The 22,926-nt window shown below is 38.6% G+C and overlaps 1 protein-coding gene and 1 long non-coding RNA gene across 4 annotated transcripts in view; one reads left to right on the plus strand and one right to left on the minus strand.

The window, feature by feature from the left end:
• The window catches only part of DLC1 (DLC1 Rho GTPase activating protein), a 287,733-nt gene that overhangs the window by 141,838 nt on the left and 122,969 nt on the right, over positions 1-22,926 (minus strand). The gene's annotated exons all lie outside the window — the stretch shown is intronic.
• Positions 537-17,857, plus strand: LOC141743593 (uncharacterized). 2 transcript variants are annotated; one of them, XR_012587120.1, is made up of 4 exons: positions 537-668; positions 2,404-2,522; positions 9,503-9,605; positions 16,627-17,857. It is a non-coding gene; the product is annotated as an uncharacterized LOC141743593 (long non-coding RNA). The 2 variants fall into 2 exon arrangements; XR_012587119.1 differs by lacking the exon at positions 16,627-17,857 and adding an exon at positions 10,284-13,406.

Genomic DNA, 22,926 nt, shown 5'->3' on the forward strand with positions numbered 1-22,926 from the left:
AATCAGGACGTAAAGCAAACTAAAAATTCTGTCAGAATGCTCTATCGCTGCTTGAAAGCTGAGGGGAAAAAAAAAAAAAATCCTAAACGAAGATAGCATTTCTTGAAAATGTAAAATAAAGTAAACCACGAGCGAATCTTGTTCGACACAATCTCAGACAGTCCTACTATTGGTTTAGTTTTTTGTTAATACAGCTACCCATACTGCTTACATGCTGCCCAGTGGGAAAACATGATCGTTTCTTATGAGAAATGCTCTCATCTCCAGTACAGTTTTGAATTCACTGGAGACCTCCTTCCAACGAGTTCCATATGTTCCAAATGAATTGCATTCCCAGGAAGTGATTTAACATTTCTGGCAATGGAGCAATTAAACTGGATTTTCCTGCTTGGCCAGATGGGTTCAGTGTAACTTCACATTATTTCTCACTCTCCTCACAGAACTAAACAACTGGACTCACAGTTTCCACAGGGTTGGGTCACGTGTTATAAAAAAGCAGGCACACGTCCTTTTTACACCCCCTCCAAAGATTTCAACAAATAGCCCCTCGCCGCCAAATTCGGGCCCATCTGTGTATTTTTAATAGTACGTGCTCTTAGCAGCACCAAGAAAGAAAGAAAGAAAACAAACAACAAACCACCAAACCAAAAGGAAATCCTTCCAGACAGGTAAGATGGTATGACTCGCCTATCAGATCATTGCTGAAATATACTCAGAATTTTCTTTTAAACTAGAGAATGTGATTTTTAACCTATGAAAATCTTACTTGAAATGTCATATTGAAGTTTTTTGTTTGCATCCTTACTGTGTTGCAACTGATTCCCTGTAAAAACTTTATGTCCGTAAATATGACTGTAAATATGCATGTAAAATACCATAGGGGACATTTTTCTTTGAATTTGCAGTTGCCTTGCTCAGGTAGAAAAGATTAACAGTAACACCGGGTTAAATGACCACTTCCTTTGAATTTCATTAGGAGTTAGGTGGAAAAGTTGTCTTCTAGCAAGAAAGAAAATGGTAGAAAACTCTGATAAATCACAACTGAATGTGAAACTTTTGCACAAATGAAGTTTTGTTTGACAAAGTGAAAATATCTACTTTTTTTCTGAGCTTTTAAGAATATTTTGACAGGAAAGAGAAATAAATATGTAAAAAAAGCCCATAATTTTGAACAGCAACCATTCATGTTGGGCACGTGTAGTTCTTCACTATGAAGAGAGGAAAGAAAGAATCCCTCCCCACTCCTCAAATTAGCCTCCTTCCATTACAGACTCAAAAACCACAGATTTCATTCTCTGAGCTGGGCTAAAAAATTAGCACCGTAGCTTTCCCAATTAGAAGTGGTAGAGTCAGTAGACGTGTGCAGTGCCTTGGTGGTGAAAGGTGGGGGCATTATCTGCAAAGACGACAGAATGCATGTGGGAGCAGCAGTGAGGGGATGCTGAGCTGCAGGATGGCCATTGGAAGATGCTGAGGCACATCAAGGCTGACCTGAGCACAGCTTGGCTCTCCCCTAACTGCAGTACAAAGCTGGGGTTTTTTTGTTTGGTTGTTTTTTTTTGTTTGGTTTTTTTTTTTTTTTTTTTTTTTTTAATACTGATTCCAAACTTGCAGACAAAGCCATTATGAATAGAAATAAACTAGCTATCTTTTTGTTTCCTTGCACTCACAAAACATGTAGAGCTCTGTCACAGAGTGGTCAGGGTTGGAAGGGACCTCTGGAGATCATCTAGTCCAACCCCCCAGCCAAAAGTAGCCTCACCTAGAGGGGGTTGCACAGGAACTCATCCAGGCGGGTTTGGAATATCTCCGGAGACGGAGACTCCACAACCTCTCTGGGCAGCCTGTGCCAGGGCTCTGGCACTCAAACTAAAGATATTTTTCCTCATGTTGAGGTGGAATTTCCTGTGTCACAATTTGCGCCCATTGCCTCTGGTCCTGTCACCGGGCTCCGCTGAGAAAAGCCTGACACCATCCTCTTGACACCTGCCCTTTAGATATTGATAAGCATTGATGAGAGCCCCCCTCAGTCTTCTCTTCTCCAGGCTAAACAGCCCCAGGTCTTTCAGCCTTTCCTCTTACACAACTGACTCATCTGCAAAGGGCTACAACAGAAGGCAGAGGTTTGTATAAACCAGCAAAGTTGGTACTGTAGAGGAGCACGTAACATACAGTTTCTGCAATAAGGATCTGCTGACATCTGTTTATTTTTGTTGTATTTGATAAACCAATTGGAGCGAGTCTTTATTTCAATTTTGCAAACAAGATACAGCATTGTTACGTTATTGCCATGAAATCCATACTTTTTCCCCAGAATAATACCTCTGTGTCGGGGTTTGGGTTTTGGTTTTTATTCTGTTTGTTTGAGGTTTTTTATGGTTTTTTTTTTTTCCTTTATTACAGAAATAAAGTGGATTTGGCATTACCTGAATGACGTTTTCAATGCTGCCACTGAACCATGATGGATATTCTACAAAGCCCTTCCGTCACAGAAGGCTGTTAGCTATCCAGCCTTTTCTCAGGTATGTATTTGAATAGACATACGGGGAAATTTCCTTGCTCGTGATCTGATACATCTTGATTTGCAAGCATTTCTCTACAATTTTGCCTGTGGAGATAACATCTTCTACTGCCCAGAGTGAAGGAAAACTTCCAGTCCAAGCATTAGCATACTGGGATTTGACTAGAAAGGGAAAATCCAGCCTTCATAATAATTGTGAGCAAGTTACTCAATTGCTGAGCTCAAGCTGTAATAAACCCCCCATCTTGTTTTTGGAAGTGCTTGTATGGTAATCACCTTTATTCCTGCAATTAAAAATCACGGTATAAATTCTCACCTTGGTGGATACTTCTTTTATGCAGAACAGTGTTTAGTAAGATTTGTGCTTTTCATTGAAATGATTTGCTTCAAGACCAAATCCATGTTCCCATTCTAAAAAACTGGAAGCTTTATATCACATTTGGAGCGGTAAAGAGACTAACCTCCAAAGCTTGCAAAGATAAAAATGAATGCTAAATTTAAAGAGGATCATTGATTTTAAGACCAGAAACGACTATGTCAATTGAAATATCTGTCATCTTCTTTCTACTCAAACGATCGAAACACAGAAAAATCTAAAATCCTCTAAAGACGAGCAATCTACTGAGCTTCTGACAAGAAAGGAAGGAGATAATATCAACACAATATACAATTACCGAGGAAGGACTAATGAACTGAGTGACAGAGAACTCTCTATTCCACTAAACAAGAGCAATCTTGTACCTGAAAACTGAGGTCAACAACGCTCCGACAGAAAACAAACTTTAAGCATCATGTAATTTCTCATCAGTGTGTGTTCTGTATCGTCTGGAATCCTTAAATAGACATTTTATTTTATTTAGAAGGTATGCTCCAGTTTTCTTAATTTGGATAAGTGGTAGTTAAAATAGCCCAGTAGTTAACTGGCTTCTTTTACAGAAGAAAAAAAATCCACTATCATTGAGATGGTTTGAAATGAGGGAAACATCGCAATACATAACTAGAAATTTCCTCAGTTATATCCCCATTACAACACTACAATATTGAGTAAATATCTCTATAAGAAAATTTGCATTTTTTTGAAACCAAAGCCTTTTGTGTCAATGAAACAGATTAAGAGAATAAGCATGTAGAAAACTCTTTTGGAAATACTAATGAATTTAAAGTAGCATAATCTTTTGGTATTTGCTTTGAACTAAAATAATAGCAATAATGTAGAAGAAAAACAAAGAATTATTAGTTTATAATTCAGAATTGTTTACAAAACATTATTTATTAAACTTGTAAATGTTTAAAGTAAGTTTTCAATTAATGACAATTTTTACAATTTTTTTTTGTTTGTTTTTTTTCCAATGGATAAGGAAAGAGGAAAAACAAAACCATCACTTTCAGGACAGACCAGCTTTAGAAGGGGGATTTAGCAAGGTCTTTCTTCTTTGAGGTCTTTCATTATACTAAAGATTGCAATTACTAGAAGTAGAGCAGAAGGCAATTAAAACCCACCCAACAACAAAGCTCCATCAATTAACTCAATTTTAAAAAGGAATTAATGTCACATTCATAGGTCTCTGACTAAATTTGTGGGAATGCTACGCATTTAGTTCTAGAGGAAGTACAAAGCTGTATGCTTGCCTGCGTATGTTCTCCTCCAGTCAGTTGTGTGCCTCTCCCCAACTACTTTCTTTTCTGACTAGATATTTCTGTTCGCTCGAGCCTCTTTATGCCACTGAGGTCATGCACAGAGACCCTTTCTAGTTAGTGCTGGGTGGTTGGCAGTTCTCCTTCCACGAGGCACTTGCCAAGAGCCTGCACTTGGGGTGGTCTGGTAACTTCATGCGTCTTCATCATTCAGCTGGCAGAGTGTGACTCTTGCTGGATTGGAAGTGCAAAACAAAGATGCAGGACAGTTGTCTTGTGCTCTGTTTGGTGTTATTGCAGACTTTCCATAGATCAGGCTAAGCTCCCAGTGCTCTGAAATCTGTCAGGACCACATACAGATGGTTTATATGACAGATAAGACAACAGCCTGTCCACGGCTTGTCCAGACCATTAAGTAGAATTTGGCCATAATGTAGAATTAATTCCTTTCTCTTCAGGGATGCTAAAGTCTTCAGAGCAGCAGCTGCAAGTTCCTAAGTGCCCTGAGAGTTACCATCACACATCTTGTGAAACATACTTATGACTTTTTTTTTTTTTTTAAATTACCAGTTGTTAGACCTCAGCTTATTTGCATATCAGGACTCAACTTGGAATAAAAGCAGCTGTGTAAAATAAACTTGGTTTTGATACTTCCCAGGAGTTCCTCAGATAAGGAACTGTGTTTCCACTTGAACTGCTCTTTAATTACTGCAGTGGACATACAGCACTTGAAAGAGAGGTCAGTTAAATTTTAGTTTAATGTTAAGGAACATTTATATAGCTCTCGATAATAACAAAACTTGTCCTTCCTCCAGTTCCACCAAACATATGTATCTCTTCTCTAAAGAAAACATAGCTTTAATGTTAACACCAAAGCTGAGATGTGACACGCTACCTCTAGAACTGGAGCAGCCCCAAGAGTGCTCATGCTTTTCATCAATCACCAGAGGTTCTATTAGGGTTCATTTACACATAGAGAGCTTTTTCCCAAGCTCAGAAGTCATTTGTTTAGCTAATGTTTATCTTATAAAACCTTTTACAATAACAAACACATCAATAAACCCTGAAACATTGGCAAAGCTGAACTACTCGGGAACCAGAGGGCACCTAGCTCTATAAGGCAGCAGTAAAAGATAATTAAAGTCTCATGTTTCCCATTTGTTTCAACATCATGTAATGTCTACAAATGTGATTTTGCCTTAAAGCCCTTAAATCTGGAGAGTGCATCTACACAGCTGACAGGAATCACAGGTGATTTCAGTCTTTTCTCATCTCTTTATATATAAAACTTACAACCTTAGAATAAGTTCATGTTTCACATAAATAAAAAATTATTTCAATCATGTGATGATAGAAAGTAAAATTTGTTACACGATGACTCTAAGTTACCAAATCCCTTTGAGCACTTACTTGGAGAGTAAAAGGGGAAATTAAAAACCACAAGATCATACCATTTCTGTCTTTCCCTGGCCACCTCAAAGAAAACAAAGGAGCTCTTTGCCCTTCATCCCAAGAAAATCAAATCACTCTTACTAATTTTGAAGAATGCAGACGTGAAAATCAGGAAGCTCACCTCATTGCTGCAAGTGCCAGAGTCTATTGTAATGCAGAAGGTGCGTGTTCATGAGCTAACTGAGAAAAGGTTAGCAATATAAATCATCAGATATGTAAATGAGCAATCTGATTCTAATGATCTTTCTGGTGAGTCAGCCCAAAACCAATGGTTAATTGCTATCTGCAGTTTTCAATTCCACTAATGTTAGTCTCCTGGATTCAGATCTCACAGAGGTTAGCAGCAATAAAATAATATTTGGGTTTCTTGAATATCATGTATATAAAGGATTGGCTTTTATGCTGATTGAGGAAGACCTCTGTTCAGCTTTATGTTCTGAAAAAGAAAATTGGGTGTGGAGCTTTGCAGCAACCTATTGACACCTACTGGGAGGGCAGCAACTACTGACAGCTACTCACACTCTCATCCTGTGTGAGTTTGCTCTCTCGAATCTCTGCCGGTAACCCCGGCTGGCTGCTCTGCCCATTGTCAGCAGCAGCAGCCTGCTGCAACTGTTCAGAGTTCTCTCTCAAAATGCAAAAAGCAAATCCCAAGAAACTTAATTTGTAAAACACTATATGTATGTTTTGGCACAAATCTTTATGCCCACAGTCTCACGTGAATTCAGTCACTGTGATTCTTACGTTTGTTGGACCAGGTGGGAAAGGATCAAAAGCAGATTCCCCAGGGTGGCTCTTGATCTGGAGCTTTATCCAGGCATAGAAGAATAATAAATTGCTACAACAGCTACATCTCTTCTATGATCATGAAAACTTTATTTTCTGCAGAATATCTTAGAACAGCATAGAAGATGAAGAGTCATATAATATGCTAATCATGAGATGATGGAGAGACGAGGGAAGCAGCATGCCAGATAGAGTCAGTGATAGGTTTAGGAGAGTCAGTGAGGTGTTTTATTGTGGAAAAAAAGTGCCTGTAACTTTGGAAGGTAGCAGGGGTGATCATAGGAGATTAAGTGCCAAATTTCAGTAAGTCAGCTAGATGTGATAATTGTCATGTTTCTTCTTGGTTTACTAAAACATAACGAAAATAGATTAACATAAATCACCCTATTTGCTTTCACAAGGAGAAGACAAATAGCAAGGAGTCGAAGCACACAGCAAGACAGTGGCTTTGTCTTGGGTAGGAGGAGGAGCTAGAAAGGAGGGGAATAAACAACTAAAATATGCTATCTGGATCCAATATGCTTGTTTGACCAAATTCTTGGAATGTCAGTTTGTTCGAGCTCCAACATATACGTGTAGGGAGCGTGAGCTTAAAAATGACCAAACACCAGTACTGTGACCTTAGTAAATCAGTATTTCTCCTGGTCATCCAAAAGATAGAGAGCTGAAATGCAATGGGTTCTTCTGAGTGCTCTGTGCATGCGTAGTGTCCTAACCTTTAAGCACTTGTCAAGGTTGTGGGTGACATACAGGGGCAGTAAAACAAAAAGATGTCTTTTGTGTGAAAAAGTAAGAACGCTTGCTTTTCAGTTCACTGAAGAACTTCTGTTTCTTTCAAGATAATTGATTTTAAAAAAAGTAGGAAAGATATTACGTATATGAAAACAAATCCTTTTTTTCCCAAAGACAGAAAAAAGAAGTAAAAACATGTAACAAGTAAAAATGAGAAGTTTCTTTATCACTGGGAGAAGAAACGGGGGCTTTATCTCCTAAGAGGGCCAAAGGAAATGATGCAAAGTAGGTTTTTTAATCCAAATATAACAACGAAAGTTCTAAAAAATACCCCAAGCCCTTGAAAAACCTCTTCGGGAAACAAAACATTCATCTGCACAGCTGTTTTATGCTAAAATGCTTATAACAAAATCGCCCTTTTTTGTTCAAGAAAACCCCCCCGACTGTAACCATTTCTATTTTAATATCTAAATTCTGGTCAAACTGAGTATCAGATTTCCTTTGCTCATATAAGTAAAAGCTTGGTTTCTCTGGCACAGTTAATAAACCAGAGAAATACATATTTCATCTGCCATATAGTTTGCTCAGCTGGAAGTATTACCAGTAAGAGCACAACTCCAGGTCTGTGATACTACCAATTCCTATTACATTTCTTTAGGGTCTTGTAACACCTTGTTTAACTCAGTGATGCCTTTGCTAACATTTCATAGTATGTACCTACATGGACAGGCACAGACAACAGACACCCTACACCTCTTCCATCTCTTGGCCAGCAATCCCATTTTATTGCCAGGTAATATCTGTCATGCAAGGATCTTTGATACCATAAAAATCCAGAAACCAATAGAAGTACTCATACATCTGGGAAGTTTCACTCATATTTTAAAAGCCTGGGAGGAAGGAGGGGTGTTTTGCAATTGACTGCAGGTGACCCTGAATTCCATTCACCACCTTAATGCTCATCCATAAATGTTGCAGGTTAAAGTTAGGACAACCTTACTGCATGGTTAAGATCACACACAGAATCACACAGAATGGTTTGGGTTGGAAGGGACCTTGAAGATCACCTAGTTCTAACCCCCCTGCCATGGGCAGGGACACCTCCCACTAGACCAGGCTGCTCAAAGCCCCATCCAGCCTGGCCTTGAACACCTCCAGGGATGGGGCAGCCACAACCTCCCTGGGCAACCTGTTACTGTGTCTCACCACCCTCACAGTAAAGAATTTCTTCCTGATTTCCAATCTAAATCTCCCCTCTTTCAGCTTGAAGCCGTTACCCCGTGTCCCATCATTACACACCCTGGTAAAGATGACAGGCTAGTTATTACTTTTCTTAGAGTTAGACCACTGGGGATAGTCATGGTCTGGTATTAGAACAAGAATACTAGTTGGACAGTCTTTGCACCAGTTCCAAACACTAGATTTTTCTCATCTTTAAAATATAAATAATAATGCTTTACCATGGCATGTCTGGGGGCTTTCAAGTGCCCAGAAAAAAAATTCTGCAAAGTATTCTGATTGTTCTTTGATAGACTTTTCTACTCATTACAGCTAAAAGTGTAGTATGTTACAAGATTAACACGTAACAAATCTTAACTTTTGAATATATACACACTTTTTCCTTGCAATTGCTAAGTTTTTTTTACTGTAAATCATCTAGCATGCTGTGTATTTCTGTAGCTTGCATTCTGATACAAAAATATTTTCCAGTAAGAAGTTCCATACATTAGTCCATTTGTTTCTAAAATTTTGAATGTTAGAATCAGTGGGTGTTAAAGTAGACACAGTTCCTTACATCATAAAAATGGTACTGCATTTTTTATCTTAATTAAAAGGTATAATAATTTTCTATTCAAACAATGGCTAACCATAGCTGGTGAACGATATGCTCTGTCTGAAAAAGCTTTATTTTATAAACTCCTTTTATAGAACAATTAAAAGTTGAAGATATTCAATATTGCCATTCATTTATCTAACATAAGTTCCATTATTATTTTCTCTAGATTATATATTTCTAATTCATGGAAAAAAGAAATTTACTGATACAGAGCACGGTTCTGCTAAAGTTAGTAGGAACTTTGCCAACGGCTCCAGTAAGAGAAAGCTCAAGTGGACGCTGCTTGACTCAAAATCTCCCCGTCTATGTTGTGTCCATTCTCTTATTAAAGACACAGTTCTGTGTGTGCCTATATGGATATGCATAAAAGATAATAAAATCCACTATTAAAAGCCAGGATTTATATCAAACCTTTTAGTAATTGCTACATTTACTATGAAGATAGCCCTTTTAAGATTGTTCCTTTTCCAGAAGTTCTAAAATTTCGGGATCACTTTATTTATTTATTTTGTTCGGAATTTTATTTTTGGTTTCTGCAGGCACTAAGCAAAGAAGTATCTCATTGACGTCTGTGTTCCCACGCTATTCCCACGAAAATCTCACTCAGGCTTGCAGACAGACGCAGCACAGATCCTGAGAGCAGTAAGTGGGTCCAATTCTGTGAAGTGCTGGACATTTTCTGTGTTTCCCCACGATCATGCTCTAATAGTACAGTTTCTTTCTGAATTGTTCCAACTTTCCCAAACTTTGTGTGGCATATTACAAAAAAGTAGTTCACAGTTTCTAAGCTTTCAAAACTTTCCAGAGGGAAACAGCACACAAGAGTCCAAGTACACTCTTGGCTTTCATACCAATACCAGTCCCCTGAGGAGAGTTTGAATTATTCCATATTTTTGTTAAGAAGGACTATTACAAGTACGAAACATTTTCTGCAAAAAAACTTTTGACTGAGTCTTATGTTCACACTCAGCCCTCCTAGAACCAATATTTCACTAGCATTTGAAAATACTCCTGATCATTAACGATGGTGCAAAGAACTCCAGAAAGCCACAAATCCCATTTCACCACATGAAGAGTAGGTGTTTTTTGAAAGCAGATAGTCTGTGGACGGCAGAGTCGATTTCTGACAGAATAGCTGTATTTCATATGAAAAAGATTTTGTGAAAAGAATTATGTGAGTAGATAAACATAAAATTTTAAATCCACCCACATTAGTCCCTACTTTTTTATGTAAATTTAAATTACAGTTTTTGCCACAGGAAGGGTAGATGGCTTTTTTTTTTTAAAAAAAAGGATTTCTTCTTTCTTGTGTCTTGGCAGCAAATAAGCAGAAATATGGCTTAGTGAAAATAAAACACCCAACCAACAAACAAAACAACAAGACTGTACCAATCCTATTACCACTGCCTGTTTTTCATTGGGAAGAACAGAAGAACGCAGTACCCTTGACCACCCATGTACTTTAGACCTTCCAAGCTCAGTGTCTGCCTGCTGAACTCAATGAAGAAGGAATAGTCTGTGTATGAAGCAAGTTGCAAAATCTTGCTACGTCCCTCAAGACAGAAGTATAGCATGCAAGTTCCACTTTACATTTGCCTGTGTTTCAATTTAAGAACAAACATGGTGATAGCAGCAGAGGGTATTCATCACTTTGCAGCTGCTGAAAGAAAAAAACCTTTAGTAGTTAGTATGAAGGAGAGTGAGAGAAAGAAACAAGCCACCCTACAGGTAAATTAGATCAATCTTTTTCAGTACGCTTTTTCTTTATGCTCATTTCTCCGTTATTTTGTACTTCTAGTCTAGTCAGAACCTAGACCATTCTGATTCACTTTTCATTGGCAGATCCCACTCCCTGACATCTGGGCTTAGTATGATTTAGAAATAGAGGAACAGCCAGAAGGGAGGACCCAACAGGCTAGGGACTATTTAGAGAAGCTGGATGTATTCCAACCTGTGAGGCTTAATGAAGTTTGCCCAAGCATGCTAAAAGAGATGGCTGATGTGACTGCAAGGCCAACTAACATCTGTGAAAAATCATGACAACTGTGGGGTGTCCCTGATGGCTGGAGAAAGACACCCATCTTCATAAGAGGCAAAGAGGCAATGATCTCTAAGCTTGTCAGCTCACCTCAGTCCAGGGAAAGATCATGGAAAGATCATGGAAAGATCTCTAGTGGCAGAGATTGTAGGTTGTTTGGTTGGACTCGATGATCTCAAAGGTCCTTTCCAACCATGAAGATTCTATGATTCTATGATTCTTTTCAGTGATGCCCAGTGATGGGACAAGAGCTAATGGGCACAAACTTGAACATAGGAAGTTCCACCTAAACATGAGGAGGAACTTCTTTACTTTGAGGGTGGCAGAGCCCTGGCACAGGCTGCCCAGAGAGGTGGTGGAGTCTCCATCTCTGGAGACATTCCAAACCCGCCTGGACGCATTCCTGTGCAACCTGCTCTGGGTGACCCTGCTCTGGCAGGGGGTTGGACACCTCTGGCAGAGGTCCCTTCCAACCCTGACCATTCTGTGATTCTGTGATTCTGAGTACACCTTGGAATCCATTTCCAAAGACATGAGCGACAGGAAGGCAATCAGGAGCAATCATCATCAATGTATCATCCTTGACCTTGATTTGCCTTCCAAGACGTAATCACTGGCTATGTGGACAAGAAGAGAGCAGTGAATATAACATACCTTAACTGTAGTGAGACTTTATACACTGTCTCCCAAAGTAGTGTCGTTTGGAAGCTGAGAAAGTAGGAGCTGGAGGAGCAGACAGTGAGATGGGTTGAAAACTGGCTGGAATGACACCATTCAAAACTGTCAAACCATTAAAACTGACATCTTCAGCTAAAATATATAGTTCAAAAGCAGCTTATCTCTAGAATTTTTTTGTTCTGAGTTTCTAATGGGCATCTGGATGCAACTTTAAGATGCAGGACGAAATGGTTGAGAAGATAATGCCACATATTGCTGAAGACAGAAGAGCAGCTCCACAAACAGTCTGAGGAAAAGATGAAATTCTGTGAAAACCAGAATCAGTGAGATTTCAGGGAGTCCCCAGAATAACAAAAGATTGGGACGGTGGCACACAGGGAACTTGTGGAAGCCGAAATAGCTCCTGCTATGTGTACTGAGCTTGGTTTATAGAACTACAAAGTGTAAGAATTTCTTGTCAAGGCATCAAAGAAAGGCATAAATTCGAACTTGAAATCCAAGCAGGAAAAAGATGTTGACTTCAAGCATACCCTTACAGATGCTGCAGATACATGACAGATTGTCCTGAAGTACTAAGTACTTTCCACGGACATCAAGAAAACAAATAATGGCAGCAGACAGAGACGGTGTTGCCATAAGTTGTAATAAGAAATTTTCATGGCTTTCCAAGTGGCCTGAGCAAACTCGATCGATGTTTGTGAGAATGTGACAGCAGTACATAGCTTCAGAGATACATGTGAACGGGACTAAATAATCCAAACTTTCAGCTTAATAAACACCACAGAAAATACCATGTATTTTGGCACTCGTTCTTCTGCTTGCTATATATCTTATGAAACCTGAACATTCCTAATTGACTCACGGTAACCCCATGCAGTCCTGAAATACTGGCACTAGAAACATCCATTTATCTGGGTCTAGAGAAAACCAAAACTTGTTTGTGTATACATAGGAACATGCCTGGCATACGAACAAATACACCGCAGCAAGGTTCCTGATTTTTTTTTTTTTTTCCTATGCTGAACATTCCACAAATAAGTTCTTAGGAAGGTGAGGCTAAGGAAAATATGTAGCAAGAGATTGCTTCAGTACTTCATTACTATAAAGGGCACTTGTGGATAGCCTCTGTCCTCAAGAACTCTTCTCTCATATGAAACTATATAAAAGATGCTGCAGCTACAGGTTTCTGGCTGCTGTTGAAAACCTCAGTGTTCTGACAGCAGTTGAATTCTGTTAATACCATCACTAATTACAAAGTACTGAAAATTTTTACTCACTCTTATTCCTATTTCCTTTGCAAGTTGTTTAACATACTTAAGTATTCTAGGAGTTAAATAATTTCAATAACGGAGTTATCTTTTCTCCTAGGTTTTCTTTTTTTGATCCTGTCCTTTGTTTTTTTTTTATGGGACAGCTCGAATTTTCCATCTGAGTATTTTCAGCTTTTATGAGCCTGGATCCAATATCACAGAAATTGCATGAAAAAAAGTAGAACAGAGCAGCTAGTCTGATCTCTGTGTCTTACAGGCAATTATCTACCATTCAGTTCAAGTAAGTAATCTTCAGGAGACTGAAATGTTCAGGAGAGATTCAGGCTGTAGATCATTGAGTGTTTGGCAGTAAATTAATTTAGTAAATTAACTTATACAAGCCAGGTAGGAAAAAAGGCATATTTTGTTTAGGACATTATGATGAAGGAAAAAAAAAATAAAATCAATATTTCTACCAGATGTGCCCGGAAGTTGTGCTCTTGAATATTGGCTTAGTACGGAGCGTATACACTAAACAGGAGAGAAGAGTCTCCATAACATCACTGGTCCTTTCTGCTCTGTATCCTATCTCCATTTGTCATGAATACTTCAGAGAAAATTAGAACTGGTCCTTTGTCCCCTTACTACCCCTAACCAGCCAGGGATAATCATCCTGTTCTGATGCCTAGACGTGATGAAATCAAGCGTGAAGTTTTATTTTAGTTCTTATTTTGCTGAAAAACTAAAGCCAGAAAGTTGCAGGCACACCGATTCAGGACAAATCTTCATCTTCCCATAATCTAGGAAAGAAATGATTGTGCATGGGAACTACTGGAGCAAGAGAGACCTCTGCAACCATGTCACACCTTTCCAGAGACAAGCAGGAAGGATAGATCCAACCTTGTTACATAGGCATTAACCTAATTTGTTTTAAAGACTTAAAACGGTTCAAATCTGTGACCTTTTCTAATAAGCTATATCAACAGTTAACTACCCTTTTACTATGAAAGTGAAAGTTATTGCAAGGTTGAACTTCAATTGCATTCTGTAGCAAATGAATCTTCTTACGCCTTTGCTGGCAAGACTTAAAAGCCATCCACTTTTAGCTATCTTTTCCACATTCCTACATACAGTTATCAAACCACTCATTATCCTTTGGGCTGATTCCTCAGTGCTTACCAGGAACTGAAGATATGATATGCTATAAAAGTATTCACTTCTCTTGAACTGACAAAATTAACCCCAATTCCATGTGTGAGTACTTATTTAATTTGAATTGCCTGTGGATAGATGAACTTTTCCAGGAGTACTCACTGAGCGTGATCCCATGAAAAACCCTGAACGCTGTTACAGCTCTACCACAGGAATTTTGGTAATTAAATTTAAAAGAAATCAATGGGAAGCCTTCCTTGACTTTGTCAAGCACTGAATTGTGTCCTAGATCACTAAAGACTATCTTTTTCCCTTCTTTTCTGACTTCAAACACTAGGGTAATTGATGTTGCTTTGGTCAATTCAGTCTCACCTTCATGAGATGCTTTACTTGCCCAGTCAGTTTTACAAACTGCTACTGAAATAGAATTTGAGAGAGTTGGTACCTGGGAACCAACGGAATGTACCCCTTTAAATAAAGGTCATGTCATGCCTGTGCCATCTTGTATCTCCTGGGGAAGGAGGTGGAACTGTTGAGCTGCCTCATGCTCAGAGAGCCTTCTGTCACCTAGCTCACAAATCCAACAATAAGACAAACCCGGCGTCCTGCTGTCAGCTACAGAAAGCAGTCAGAAAACAATTATACTCTGCTCCTCCCTGAGTAATAAGAGTAGATCAGAAGGGTATAAAAATTTTGATTTATGCTGTAGTGTTTAGCGAGAGGAGCCACGTAAAAAAGATTCTTGAAGTTCTATTTAAAATGTCTCCTAACATGATGCAGCCTATGATAACCAAAGTATTTGTTATTCAACTCAGTACTGTAATGTTTGACAATAATTTTCTCAAAGTAACTTAAGAACTTATTACGTGCAATTGTTTAATCTGTGTTATACAGACTTTGTGATGAACAGCTTACTACCTATACATGAAATTACCAAAATCTTTAAAAATTATTTTATTCCAAAATAAGATAGGCAGTACAGCAGGAATACTAGAATTAAATGCAGTGTTAGTGTCTCCCATTTGGATGAATTCATCCTGTAGGTGAAGAACACCGCTCTCTAACACAGTGGGATTGGTACAGTTTTAATGAACGGCTGACTGGGCCAAGACTTGGAAGAGTCACAGACAGAACTGGTAGAATTCTCCTCACGTACTGCCTTTTAATGGAAGGACATCTGCACCGTTTGGGAAAATACTTGCTCAGCTGAGTGAGAGTCCGTTCCAGAGTCTCCAGAATCTGACCGTCAGAGCAGATCTGTTTGATGCAGCAGCAGAAACAGAAATGCTCGGGAAAACACCAGAGCTCCCAGGGCTGAACTTTACAGCTGACCCGCACTGATGCTTGCAAAAATGGGAACTTCATCCATGCACATCCACAGCCCATGAGAGAAAAACATAGTAACAGCATAATTACTAGTTTGAGGAGCTGAGCTACTAGAAACTCCAGTGAAAACAACAAAGAGAGGTTTAATAGCTCGTGTTGCTTCTGTGGGAACTTCAGATGACCACACAGAACTCAATGGGAATTAGGAAAGAATTTCCCATGCATTTTATGGAACAAGTTGCATACTCCATGTGGATCCACACAGGATGGTGATTTACTGGTCGGAAGAACTGAGTCCATTTCTCATTTTGGAAGGTGATAGTCATGGCGTTTTTTTGGGTAGAATTGGCTAATAATACTGACAGACCACAACACAGCAGGGAATGCAAAAACATGCCAGGTTTTTTCCAGTAAATCTTAAAGATTATCTGCTAGTAGATGACAATGATGTGTGGTTTTTGGAGAAGATAAAAGTATAATTTATTCACACAGATTAATGATAACTAGCTAGGAGAGAGAGAATCTTTAAAAAGAAAAATCAAACTAGACAAAAATACGTGCAGACTTTTTTTTTTAAATTCCTCAGTCTATTTTATAGCAATAAAAATAGTCTTGTATTTAAACTTCCTACTTAATTCTTCATTTACGCTTTCCATCATACTTATGTATTGCATGTATTCGTAGAATGATGCTTTTACTGTGCAACTTCCATATTTCAAAACACAAATTACTCATTGCATTTGCTGTCTGAAACGGTTTTCATCTTCATCTTCATTTGTATAGTCAAGACCCACCAATTTTGGATGGAAATTGTCAGTCATCATCTTCATATTTTAGCTAATAGAGTCCAAACCGATATTTTCATTGCAATTCTTTTGTTCCCTGCTTCTCATCTTTACTCTGACAGAGATTTTGACCCCACTGATTTGTTTCTTTCTTCTAGTATGCCTTCTTTCCTGGATGCAAATAGATGCCTTGTCCACTGGCTTATTCATGTCTTCATCTATTGGTATAGAATGAATTTTCAATCCCAGTTTACCAAGTATGGTCAATCATTGATTTCTCTCAACTATTATTTCCCCAAAGACTTATAAGCATCCCTTCCCATGTCAAATGCTGTCCCTAGCCCATTGTTATTTGAAGAGAAGATAATGAGAAAATGTTTTAGAAAATGTGTTACTCGCTAATATTGTGTAATTTTTTTTTGTCTGTCTCCTAGAGTGAACTGCCTTACCTTCGTCTTTAGACTGAAAACTTCTTGAAGTTAGACTGTTACTTTTAATTAAAATTAAACAACATACTTGCAGCAATTTAAGAAATAAGAATAATGCTACTATTGGTAGCCTACTAGTATTTTTGCCTTCATTCTCATCAAGATCAGACTTGCTTACACTTCACAAACCTATTTTTAAGTGGTGACAACATTATTTGTATTACTGAAGCACTCAAAAGCCACAGACTTGGACCACAACCTCGTTGTGCAAGATCCTGTACAAACAGGGCAGAAGAATTACCCATACACCAGAAGGAATGTAACCAGTATAAAGCAAGAATCCTCATGCAGACTGATGTGGGAGTAGAAGGAAAACGATCATTTGTGTCATATAAATAATGTTTTAAATAGTCTGGGAACACTGGGATCTTGACTGATAGCAAACTTTTTCAGATATCCCAGCAAAAGAGTACACTACAGAAAGCATTAGGAACAGCTGACGAGATAGCTTTGCTGACGTATGTGGAGAGGGTCCTTATGAGGAAAAACGCGAAGGAATCCAGTCTCCCATATTCCAGGTTTACCTGCAATTGTGAATGTTACCCTATACGTATTTTTCTGAAGCATCTGGGATCTCATAATCCTAAACATACACAGAATCTAGAATATTTTTGATCTAGAATATATTTTTCTTTTAAAAATACAGTAGTGCTTACAGATTCTTTCCAAATGAATGCTTATTTCCTTTTTTTTTGATATTGCTAAAAGTCATAGCAATGACCAGGTTATTCTTTTCATGAACTGTTTCGTCTTTACATTTGTAGTGAAACATGAACTGCAATTATCCTTTCATTTTCCCCTACTTCCAGTTTCCTCTTGAAGAGGATCATCTCGTTCTGAAGATTCCCAAACACTCAGTCCCTGCGGCACACAGCTGCTCCAGAGGCCAATATGCCCTTATGCCTCCTCTCTCTTTCGCTTCTTTCATATATAAGAGGATTATGAAAAGCGCTGACAATTCTGGAGCTTTTGAAGACAGTGGAAGAATTTTCAAAACATTTTTACGTATTCCATGTGGTGGGTGGGCTATACTCAAATGCCTCTTTAGCTTGTAGGAATGAGATATTTTCTAAAGTTCCATCATAGCCATGAAGATGACTTTTGTCAAAACTTGTGAGCTGCCCAAATGTATGATAGAGCCCATAAAAATATGCAATAAAGATTTTATTATACCATGAATGGCATCATCGTTAAATTAGTTAATATTCCTTAGTAGCTGCTACTCCGTATACGAGTCACGAATCACAAGACTGAAGCATATTTTTTCCATGCGTGCTGAATTTGTTGCAAGATTAGGGTCTGAAATGCCACGTATTTCCCTACAGCAACCTTGCCCACTACCACTTTACAGCAGTCTGGCATACTCACTGCAACACAGTCATTAAAGGTGATACTAATAGTCAAAGGAGACTTAACAGGAAAAGGGCATTTCTTGACAATGTTATCACTGTGACTTAACAAAACATGATTTAAAACTTAAACTGTGTAAGTATGTGCTTACAGTAATATCAATTAATGCCAAAACACAGTACTGAAAGCATAAAAGGCATGCTAACTGGAAGGGATCTTCTGCCTGTACTGTGATTAACTCCACCTACAGCATTTGCAAGAGATTAAGGAAGTTTAGAATGCGAAAACACATGCGTTACACAAGGATGGTAGTCCAAAAGAGCACGTTGACAGGCAGACGCCCATGAAATGCTGCCTTGGAATTCGTATATTCCAGCTTTCCCTCCTCCTGGTAGCCTGGACAGCAGCAGCGGGAGATCTGATCGGACTCACGTTCTGCAGGGCCCTGCAGCAGAACTGCTGATGACCCCGAGTGATTAAGGGTCAACAAACTCCAGCCTGAAGCAACCGTTCTATGAACTTTGGCACATTCTGAGTCGGCTCCTGCTGGTTTGTTGCCTTTGGCCCTTATCTTGCAGTTTAGCAAGGATTGTGAAATTCTGAATAAAGTTACAAGACAGATCGGGTCTGTCTCAGTGACTCAAGGCCTTGCTTTTCAAATGTTCTCAGTCTTCAAAATTCCTTTGGCAAATAATCTCATCTATCAGCTAAACATTTTCCAATAGGTGTGTCAAAGGACCCACAAAAAAAAAAAAAAAAGAAAAAAGAAAATATTTCTGTAAATATCATGCGGGGCAAGGAAAATATTAAAACATTATCAGAGATTCTCTATGGTGGTAGCACTTCGGAAAAACTACCTGCATTCCATGTGTGCACAAACTTCAGCCCATAATTGAGAAAACTCTGCTTTGAATCTAGTACTGTGTGTTGTTTACAGATGGATGAAGGGAACAACTACTTCAGAAAAGCACAAATATCTTTGGAACATGAAAAGAAAAAGAGGAAAACAGGAGCCGCGCATTTTCAGAAGTAGTTACGAGTCTAACCTCATTGACTCCCAAATGTCCAAGTTGCCTACAAAAAAGGACTTCTAATATAAAGTCAATTAGACTTCTGAAAATGTGTGTATTTTAACATCCATTCTCCTTTCCCTCTCTCCCTACCTTTTTTTTTTTTTTTTTCTGAGCAACAGTTCCAATAAAATAATCATAGGAAGAATTTCATTCCTCTGCCTTCCTGCTTCCTTAGCTGGAGCAGTTCCTGGAGAGTTTCTCATCCTAGCTAGGAGTTTTGGAAGAGCACTCAGGTTAAGGTTTTCAGTGTCTACAATCAGATTACTGAATACATAGGCAAGACATTACCAAGCCATTTTCGAAAGTAATTCAGAAGCATTAAACTTAGCGAAAACTGTTCAGCTACAGAGATAACACAAGTAGATAAAGCAACAGGGTTTTCCTTCCTGGAAATCGTTTCAGTCCTGGAGGTCACAGTAGATGCAATTCACAACATTCAGTGGCAGGTTGTTCCCTTGTATTGGTTCAGCTCAGCAGTTGTCTACTTCTGCCTTTAAACATCTAAATGGCTTTTAACAAAATCTGTCTTTCTAGTAATTTTCAGAAATTATTAGTCAGTGGCTCAATTAAGAAAACAATTTTGGACAATTACACGTTCTTCTGAAGTCCAGGATGGCTTCTACGTACCCAGAATGTCTACATTTTGTAAAATAAATCTTAAATACCTTTTTTTTTTAACATAGAGTCTATGTGCTCCGATTTTCCCTTCTTAGAATTTCTGTATTTCCAAGAGATTACCCACGGGATGTTCTAAACAATGTGAGAAACTCATTAAAGATTTTTTTCCTCTTAAGAATACAGAGGTCTCAAAACACTCTGAAATCCCTAAGCATGTTGAAACATCTCTCAGTGATGGCAACAGCAAAACTGGATCTTTCTTGAACTGCTTTTGTATTGGCAAAGCAGCAAAACAAGAATTAGAAAAATTGCATGTGACTCTGTAACAAAGCTCCACAATGAGCCGACATAGTTCAGTTTTAACGGTTTGGAAGCTGGATGTAAAATTGGCTGTATTACTCTCTGGCACGTTTTTGCTATCTGCCTTATGCCTGTCACCCCACTAATTCTCCAAGGAGATACTGAATTGCTGAACTTTTTGTTCATTCAACATCTCAACCATGTGAGTTTATTGTGAAAATAAACTCATTGCTCCTGTTCAGATGTAAGGTCTATTCTTAATTTCACTTTTTCTAGACAAACCCACCAATTGCAGCAAATGCTGAATTTTAAACATTGTTATCTTAAAGTTCATTCAGGCGTTCAAGCAGATGTGTCTTGGCCAATCATTTAAGATGCTTTGAAACTCATCACATTTTAAAGAAACAGTATATTTAATCTCACATTTATCTAATCTCGCAGTTATTTGTCAATACTCATAAGATGTGTTGAACGCTCCTAAGGCCATACTACTGCAATATAAAATATGCTGGACTGAGTGTTACAGCTCTGTAAAGAGCGTGCTAGCATTCTGCAGGATCATGGGCAATTGACAGATTAATTCTGTCATCTACTCCTCTCCCTTCTCTGAAATGAAATCTTACTTTGTTTTCACATTGCAGTCTTCAGTTTCAATGGCCTCTCATGTGAGGTTTTTGTTCACCAAACAAACTACTATGGAAGAATAAACTTTCCCAGCCTAGTGCCATTTACATACAGACAACGTTTTCTTCTCAGAGTGGGAACTCAAAACTTCAGAATGACTTCAGAATAAACCCAAGCAAACTAAACACTTTGCTAATCTCTGTTAGAACACAGAAAGCTTCAAAGTATGGTAGTTAATCTGAAGAAAATAAAAAGTGGCAATACACTGGAATGTACAGTTTCTATTTATAGAAAGCCCAACAAACTTGAAGCCCATGCCGTTCAGTTAACAATTCACAACACCTTCATTGTATAGTGCAATGCAGAAAGTGGAAGGCTGTTTCATTTCTGTATTTCCAGACGCGTGTCATTTCCAACCCCATATTTAATAGTGTGTAACTGCCTGAAGGGGAGAGATCAGAATGTGTGGCATGTCTCACTGAGAGGAATTTTGTGCATTAAAAAACCCCAAACCAAGCTCTTTCAACTATTAAACAGAGAGCTAACCAGATCCCTTGCTCCCACTCTGGCTTTGAAGACCAAAAAAAAAAATTAAAAGGAAGAAAAAAAGAGAAAGAAAGCACAAAGTGAGACATAGCAGAGAGCAAGAGACAGAGAGGGCAAGAGACGGGGAGAAAGAGAGCACAGGAGCAAGAGAATTCCTTACGAGAGGGTCGTATGTAAAGGACAAGAAGAAATGGTTTTCCATGATGTCACTCACAGCGTGTCTGTGTCTGGAAAAGCGCTTGAAAAGGCAGACATGGATTTCTTCCATTCCGGTAATGCAAAATATTCATGCCACGTTTTCAAACGATGTTCCAGGAGTAAAGAATACCATGTAGAAAGCATGAAAGAAGATAATCTACATATTTACTCACTACCAACAGGCTGATTTGACCAAGCTGATAATTTAGGTCTTGTCATTTCCTCTTTACCCTTTGGAATCCAGTTTTTCCAATTTCCTCCTGCTTTGCAATCTGTCCGTTGTTTGTCCTCCCCCCTTGCTTTTTTCTTCTTTCATCTCTCATCCCCTTCAAGAAGCTGATGCAAGGTTTTTTCCTTCCTTCTTCATCATGTGCGTGCTTCTACTTTCCTATGCTCTCCATCTACTGGTAAAGAGATTAAACTGTTGTCGCTACTTTTCTAATTCAAATTCTGTGTCTTCCTCCCCTTGTTCTGCACTCCCTTACTTGTCTTGGATTCAAGCTTGACATTCTTTCTTAGATAAAACACAGGAAATTCTCACCAAAAGACATACTTACATATTACATTGTTTCTTTCCCCTTTAATACAGCTTTTCTTTCTTGAGGTTTTGCATATTCCTTCTTCAGCTAAAAGCACATTACTTCAGACATCACAAATCCCCCCAAAATCAATTAGCTGATAGCACACTTATTATTAACCACAGCTGCAAGTGGAGGCATGGATTCATGGAGGTTGAATTCAGTACTAACACGACTGACAGCATGAACTACAATCATTATTGATGCGCTTGTCCCCCAGAGGCACTGGCCTTCAGTTCACGGCCTGGAAAACATCTAATACCTGTGTTTGCTAGGTACCAATATTTGAGGTACCTATGTTTGCTAGGTCCAGCCATGGACCATGGAGAGAGAAAGTGTACTTTGGAGCAGAGTGGGTACAATTTGGTGTTAATAACTCTCCTGCCTATAATGCAAGATGCGAATCCAGAATAAAAGTCAGGAAGGTGAAAAAGTCAAAGAAAACAGAAGAAAAAGAGGAGAAAATTGGGGGGGCGTGCGGGGGGGGGAGGGGAGAAAGAGAAAAAGGAAAGAAGAAACAAGAAAGAAAAAAGGAAAAGGACAAAAAAAAGGAGTAAAGAAAAAAATAAGAAGAAACAGAAAAGACCACCACTTTAAAAATTCAGGAGCGTAGCTAAGCTGAAATAAAGCATCGTTTTACAATCGTTCTGCTCTTTCCTGTTTTTATATACACAACTCTTCCAAAAGGCATTCAAATTTCATAACATCTCAACATGGGCCAAAGTCCCATCACGCACCAAACTTCTGGATATGAATATTAGGAGATTAGTTTAAAACAGTTTTACAGTAAGTGACACTATAATAAATAGAAGCATTCCAATCTTGTCAGGACAACATCTTAATTTCAGTTTTATTATCACTTTGAAGATTAGCACAGCAGATGCTCAAAGCAGTAGGTCTCTCGGTAGTTTTTAAGTGGCTCAAACGTGATCGCTATACCTGCAATCATAGTGCGTCTC

This window comes from Larus michahellis, chromosome 5, assembly GCF_964199755.1.
Source record: "Larus michahellis chromosome 5, bLarMic1.1, whole genome shotgun sequence".
NCBI classification, from domain to species: Eukaryota; Metazoa; Chordata; class Aves; order Charadriiformes; family Laridae; genus Larus; species Larus michahellis.